We start from the raw sequence: 8,165 nt of genomic DNA, 5'->3' as shown, positions 1-8,165 counted from the left end.
GAGCATGGTTAGCAGGTATCAGGCGAACCCTGGCAAGGCACACTGGACTGCGGTAAAGAATATCCTCAAGTACCTACGGAGGACTAAGGACTGGGTTCTTACCCTCGGTGGGAGTGATAACTTGAGAGTTGTAGGGTATAGTGATGCTAGCTTCCAGACTGATAGGGATAATTTCCGCTCTCAGTCGGGCTGGGTCTTTACCCTAAACGGAGGAGCAATTTCTTGGAAGAGTTCCAAGCAAGAGACAGTGGCAGATTCTACTTGTGAATCAGAGTATATTGCAGCTAGCGAAGCAGCAAAGGAAGCGATATGGCTGAAGAACTTCATTGGAGACCTTGGAGTTGTACCAGCTATTAAAGAGCCAATGGAAATTTTTTGTGATAGTGAAAGTGTTGTTGCCTTAGCTAAGGAACCAAGGGATCACGGGAGATCCAGACACATCGACAGAAAATACCATTTCATCAGACATCGGATCGAAGAAGGACTCCTCGTGGCAAAGAGGGTATCATCGGATGAGAACCCAGCAGATCCCCTCACGAAGGGACTGAGTAGGGTTAAGCATCTTCAGCATGCTCGGAGCATAGGGCTGAAGGATGATATAAGTTTTAGTAGTTAGATAACCCAGAAATTTGTAAAGTGTAATTGACATTTGATGATGAATAAAAGGAGTTTTATTTATGAGTAAAGTGTTGCTATCTCTTGTCGATCGTTTACTATATTTCTTTTGCATGTTTTGACTTCCAGAATAATTTTGTTTGGTATAACATATTATTCAAACCTCCACAGTCGGTCATATGTTGGAAGTAGATATGAATCAAGACTGTCATGTTTGGTTGTAGAGGTCTTGGACAAGGCTACAACAATCATGAGTGCTCATAAGTTCTGAGCATTGGACTCAACCCACGCTCACTGGAATCACTTCATGGAATTCTATCTCGAGTGATCGTGAGACGGTAATATCATATAAGTCTTCAAACCTAGAGATATGATTTGTTACTTACGAGTTGGTTATGCATTGACTGTACGAAACCGCATTGGTAACTTGATGTTATAAAACGTACTTTTGTGTGTAATTCAATGAGTGGTAGAACAAACATATGAGTCGAAGTTTATCTGTTCCTTCTTGGATTAGAAGCTGATATCTGGGCCCCTCGATGATTTTGTTTTGACCCATGTACCGGGCCCGGTCAGAACTAAGTTGATGTGTTCAATTAAGTTCTATGTCAAACAAATCGGAAATCGGGAAACAAATGCTGGACAATAAGCAAGACTATGTTCCATGTATTTGTCCGGCTGATATCTAGAACGGAGGATTATATGATCACTTATCTTAAATGGCGTACTATCATCTTCTCAGTTCCGAGAAACCTTGAAAGAGCTACGATTGCCGGTCGGTTCCTGAAGTACTAGAGATATAGTTATTAGACTTATCCAAGTGGGAGACTGTTGGATAAGGTGTCTAAGTCCATAACTATTTTGGGCTTGTACTTGACCCGACCCGGCATGGTCCATTTGGGTTGCATGGCACCATGCAATTGGATAGACTAAATGAGAGAAATAACACTTGGAGATTATTAATATATTATAAGTTCTAATATATTAATAATATTATTTGATTAGTTGATCAAAGAATTAATTTGGAATTAATTAAGTGATCAAAGGATAACTAATTAAATATATGGGTTGATTATGTAAATCATCCATATCTTGTATAGTGGGCTAAGAGGCTCCATGGATTATCAAGTTGGGCTCTACCCATAGGATACTCCATGGATGCTCCATGGGAGTTACAAACCCATGGGTCATGGAAATGAAGAGTCATGACACATTAGGGTTTACATGGTGTAACCCTAGATGTGTCAACACTATATAAGAAGCATATTCTGCACCAAAATCGGCACTACTAAGAAACTAGAGGGCTTGGCCGATTTTGAGAAGTGTGTGTTATCTCAAGAGTCTTTCCAAGAGCATTTGGTGTTGTGTGAAGCATTTGAGGCATCACACTTGGGGTGCTAGGCTCACAAGGTTTCAAGGAACACAAGCAACAACAAGGTAAGTTATTCTATCTATGATTCAAGTTAAAATTGTTCCCCATGTATGCTAGATAGGAATATAACCTTGGAATTCAACTTTGCATGATAATTAGACAAACATAGATCCAAGGTTATTAGGGTTGCATGTACACTTAGGAAGTGTTAGAATGCTCAAAACCCTTCAATAGATGCACAAACCAAAAGAATGAGAAAGCATGAAGCTTTATACCTCTAAGTGAAGCTTTCCACACATCTATGCTCAGATCCAAAAGCATGGACTTTCCCTCCTTCTTCTCCAAAGCTTGTTCTCCACTTCAAGAACACAAGATTCTTCTCGCAAGCTCTCAATGCACTCACAAGCTATAAAAACGAAGATTTAGGGTTACGAGGGTTTGGTGTTTGGGAATGGTGGCCAGGAATGAGGCCATCATATCCTTTATATAGGGTCACACCCCAAATTAGGGTTTCCACTTTGGGCCTAGTACGCCCAGCGTACCCTCCGGTACGCCCAGCATACTAGGTGGCCTCCACGTCGAATGCACGCATATGAGTACGCTGAGCATACACTTTCGTACGCCCCGCATACTCATTTACCACCTTTTCTCTACAACGGGCCAAAATGGACAAATGATCAATAGATCAAGGTTTACAAGGTATACCTGGACTTGGGATGCTACAATTCTCCCCTACTAGAACCAGACTTCTCCCTCGAAGTCATGCTCCGCAAATAACTCTGGATGTTGCTCTCACATCTCCGACTCCGACTCCCAAGTCGACTCGGACCCCTTCCGATGCTGCCACTGGACCTGAACCAGGGGCACTTCCTTGTTCTTCAGAACCTTCACCTTCAGCCCCAAAATCGAAATCAGTCTCTCAATATAATTCAGACTCGCATCCGCCCGAATGTCCTCTAATGGCACCACTGACGTCTCGACGGCTACACACTTCCTCAACTGGGACACGTGGAAGGTGTTATGAATCTGACTCAACTCCGCACGTAACTCCAACCGGTAGACTACTCTGCCTACCCTGGCGGTCACTCTAAAAGGACTGATGTATCGGGGCCCCAGCTTGCCCCGCTTCCTGAATTGGATCACCCTTTTCCACGGGGATACCTTCAAGAGGACGAAATCTCCGACATAGAAATATAGCTCAGATCGTCGCCTGTCCGCATAACTTTTTCTGGCGACTCTGGTCCGTCAGTAATCTCTGTCTAACTTGCTGTATCTACTTATTCGTCTTTAGCACTATCTCAGTGTCAACCATCACTCTCTGCCCCACCTCCCCCCCCCCCCCCAACAAATAGGAGTCCGACACCTCCTCCCATATAAAAGCTCAAAGGGAGGCATACCAATACTCGAATGGTGGCTGTTGTTGTAGGAAAACTCAGCTAAGGGTAAATATGTGTCCCAACTTCCTCCGAAGTCCATGACACAGGCACGTAGCATGTCCTCAAACGTCTGAGTCGTCCGTTCGCTCTGCCCGTCCGTCTGCGGGTGGTACGTAGTACTAAAATGTAGGCGCGTACCCAACTCCTCGTGAAATTTCTTCCAAAATCTGGAAGTAAAGCACATGTCTCGATCTAATACTATCGAGATCGGCACCCCATGCCGAAATACCACCTCTCTCACATAAATCTCGGCCAATCTCTCTACAGAAGATCTCTCACTAATAGCAAGGAAGTGAGCACTCTTCGTCAGTCGATCCACAATCACCCAAATCGCGTCAACTCCACACGCAGTCCTCGTCAATTTGATGATAAATTCCATAGAGATTTGTTCCCACTTCCACTGGGGAATCTCCAGAGCCTGCAATGGACCATGTGGGCGCTGGTGCTTCGCCTTGACCCGACGGCAGGTCAAGCACCTCTCAACTATCCAAGCAACATCCTGCTTCATACAGGGCCACCCGTAATCTCTCTTCAGGTCCAAATACATCTTAGTAGCCCCGGTATGGATCGAGAATCTCAATCTATGTGCCTCCTCCATTAGTATATGTTGAGCTCCGCCCGCAAAGGGCACCCAAATCCTCCCTTGGAAAGTCATAATCCCACGACTGTCCGTCATAAACTCAGAAACGTGCCCACTCACACGCTCATCATCATACATACATCCCGGATCGGAGCCTCCACCTGAGCCTCTCGGATGGTATCTAAGACTGGATTCATCACCGTCATCATCATACATACATCCCGGATCGGAGCGCTCTCAGCTCTGTGGCTTAAGGCGTCAGCTACCACATTAGCCTTGCCTGGGTGATATAAGATCTCGCAGTCATAGTCCTTCACTACATCCAGCCATCTCCTCTGACACATGTTCACGTTGGGCTGATCTATCAAGTACTTTAGACTCTTATGGTCCGTGTATATGGTACACCGGAATCCGTACAAATAGTGGCACCATATCTTGAGGGCGAACACCACCGCCCCCAGCTCCAAATCGTGGGTGGGATATCTCGTCTCATGAGGCTTCAAATGCCTTGATGCGTATGCTATCACTGATGGGTTTTAGCCATAAGAACATCCTATGTGCTCATGCAAACCCTAATGCTTGGATCTAGGTTTCTCTATTGTACATGCATTCATCCAAGACTTTAAACCCTAGATCTAGCATACAATTAATCATATTAACTTATGAATGGGGTTTTAGATCTTACCTTGATTGTTATGTAGCAATAACAATCTCAAATCCTCCTTGTAATGACTTTAGAAAGCTTAGAGTCACAAGTGTCACTCCTCTAATGGTTCACAAACACCAAGAGTAAGAGGGTGAAGAATAAGGAGAGGGGAGGATGCCCAAAACGTGTGGAAACCCTAAAGAACAAGTTCACCGCATTTTTGAGTCTCAAGGGTCCTTTAAATAGTGAGGCTATTAGGGTTATCTAACAAGGAAACCCTAATTTGGATGCTTAAGCCCTAAGCAACCCATGGACTCCCTCCTTAGAGGCCTAGGACGATTTCTAATGGATTTCCCCATAGAATTCGTCCACTCCTCTAATATGGAGTCCATTAGCCCAATATTCAACTATCACACAATTGACAGTTCTAGTCCCTTAAGTTTAATTAATGTCTTTTAGCCACAAACTTAATTCTTATTAATTCTTGACTAATATTAATTAAACAATATGATTTTTCCTTTAATATATTATTCTCATAATATATTAATAAATCATAATTAATCATCTCTCTCCATAATTCATCCTATCAAGTTGCTTTGGTGAAGGCAACCCAAAAGGACCATGCACCATCGGGTCAAGTACATACCAAAATAGTTATGGACTTAGACACTAATCCAACAGTCTCCCACTTGGATAAGTCTAATAACTATTCTGCGTATGACTTCAGATCCTGATCTACAATCGTAGCTTTCAAAAGCCGTTGTCAACTCTGATCTTATCAGGAACGTGTGTCCTTTAGATAAGGGATCATATATTCCTCCATTCTAGATATCGTATAAATATAAGACATGAATTCTAATCGTTCTCTCTATACTATTTCCCGACTTCCGATTTATGACGACTGACAACAGACTACAATTGATCACATCAAATTAGTCCCGGCTTAGCCAAGCGCTTAGGTGCCATCACAATCATCGAGGGGCCCAAAGATATCGCTTTTATCCTACTTTGGATAAAAGGAACGGATAAACTTTGACTCAATGCTCGCTTGCACTCACTTACCGAATCACACACAACAATATGTTTTATAACACCAAGTTACTGGTGCGTTTACATATTATCAATGTGCAACTGACTCGCAAGATACAACTCACACATCTCGGTTTTAAGAATATAAGATATTATCGTCTCATTAATCACTTGTGATAAAATCCATGAAGTGATTCAAGTGAGCGTGGGTTTAATCCAATGCTCAAATCATATTCATAAGCACTCATGAACGTTGCAGCAAACATTTGCTTATGTCTAATACTCTTTAGACAATCCACACACCAATTCACGACAGTCTTTATTCATATCTACTTCCAACATATGAACGACTGTGGCCCGTTCGAATAATTTGACTGTTCTGAACCAATTAAATTATTCGGGAAGTCAAAACATTCAAAGTGAAACACAAGAATAATACTAATACCATATGGCCTCAAACCTTTGAGTATAAATAAAACACCTTTTTATTTATCACCATATTGATTACTCATTATTTGTTGTTTCGGGTAATCAACTTCTTACTTGAATTATTACAACACTTGTCCCATGCTCTTGGCATGCACACAATGTTTACCTATGGTTCTTACTTTGTGAAATAGATCAAATGAACCCATTTCCAATCATACTCATTTCACAACTCCCAATCCTTTTCACAAGTGAAAGAATATCAAATTCTTGCCACTTATAGAATATGCTAGATTCTAACATTTTATGCAATGATCCTTTCGTAACGTCATAGCACAAAAGTCACAATGACTATTGCCAATGAAATTACAAAGTCCTCTATTTGAGATTGTTACAATACAATTCCATAGACATGATGTCTCTCACTCAAAGTACATTCCTTTGCACATCCTTTTGCATAAAATTTCTAATCTAGACATAGACTCTCAATATCCAACTCCCAATATGGAAATATTTCCATATTTTCCATAGACAACTCATTCTTAATAGAATCTTTTCTATTCATAATAATGGCGATATGGTCCATCCAATACTATACTTCCAACTACTCACAAGCGACCAATCCTCAGCGAGCTTTTGGATCGTCCGTTGATAGTTGTTTAATTATCTTAGTCAAAATCGATTCTTGTCCTTTTTCCCTCTTAATGTGCAAGACATTTGGAAAATTTTAGAATGGTAAAATATTATAGCATTTGCAATCTATCCTTTACCCGAAGCGTATGGGACACGATGCATAATGTCTTACATAACAATACGATACTTTATCAATCTTCTGCCATAATATTTAATGTGTCACATTCTCACAATTCGAACTATGAAGAGGGATGCCATAATCATAATCGAAATTTGAGAACGCACTATGTATCCTTGACTAAATTTATTAACATTCCACAACCTAAGCCTTTAGATTTGAAATGAAGCATAATATTCTCTCCCTTAATTATAGCAAAACAACTTTTCAACCCTTATGACTTTGCAAGGTATAACTCTTGTTTTCTATAATTAATATTGCTAACTTGCAATACTTGCCTTAATAATCATACAAGCACAACATTTATGCTCCCACTATCATGATGATTATTGTCATATAAGCATAACACTTATGCTCCCACTAGCTTTGACATGTATTTAGAAATAGCTTAACTTCCGGAAAAACAATACCTATTGAATTTCTTAAGTTCATATTTCTAATACCTAATGCTTTGATAATCCTTTATCTAAGCTTATACACCTTTGCCTTAGATAGCTCATATGTGTGTCTAAAAAATTCAGACTAATTGCCAAATCTCACAATTCGAATCATGGAAAGGGATACCGTAACCATAGTCGAATTCGAGAATCCAATTTTTCACAATCACTATCTTCTTAAAATCTCTCTTAGTGAAAGCATTTCTTCACAGTCATTTTCATGAAGGAGGGAATCTTATGACACTTAGATTTTAATGGTTTATGTGTTCCTATCCATGTGAATTTGTCAAAACCAAAGTTTGCGACAAATCCAAACTCATATGGACCGAACTTTCTCAATCTTGATTTCTTGCCTTATGGTAACACCATTGCCCACCATGTCTTCCAAGTAGTTAAGCAACTCACCCTTTACCATCAATGTACTTTCCATTGATCAAGGTGCTTGCCTTTTATGCGTTCAAATGAGAACTCATAGAACTCATATGCATAATTAACTCGATTGGAATGGCACAGAAACAAGATAGTGTTAACATGATAGGTTGTAAACCTCAAGTCGTGTACTAGTGATGTTCGATAAGGTTTACTTTGATTTTTTCTTGAAACCTTTCAAGACCATTATGACTCCCAGTGACTCCTTGACACATAAGATTCTCTTGTCATTAAACATTTATTGACAAACAATTATTCAAGAGTTAGTGTAGCTTTTATCAAGACAAAACACTTCATAAAATTGGTCCTAGTTGGTCTTTGTCTTATCCAAGACATCACAACTTTCCACATTTAATGATTGTTATAAACCTTCTTAAGACTTGT

The sequence above is a fragment of the Lactuca sativa genome, chromosome 5, assembly GCF_002870075.4.
Source record: "Lactuca sativa cultivar Salinas chromosome 5, Lsat_Salinas_v11, whole genome shotgun sequence".
NCBI classification, from domain to species: Eukaryota; Viridiplantae; Streptophyta; class Magnoliopsida; order Asterales; family Asteraceae; genus Lactuca; species Lactuca sativa.
Note: the sequence above shows the minus strand (reverse complement) of the source record.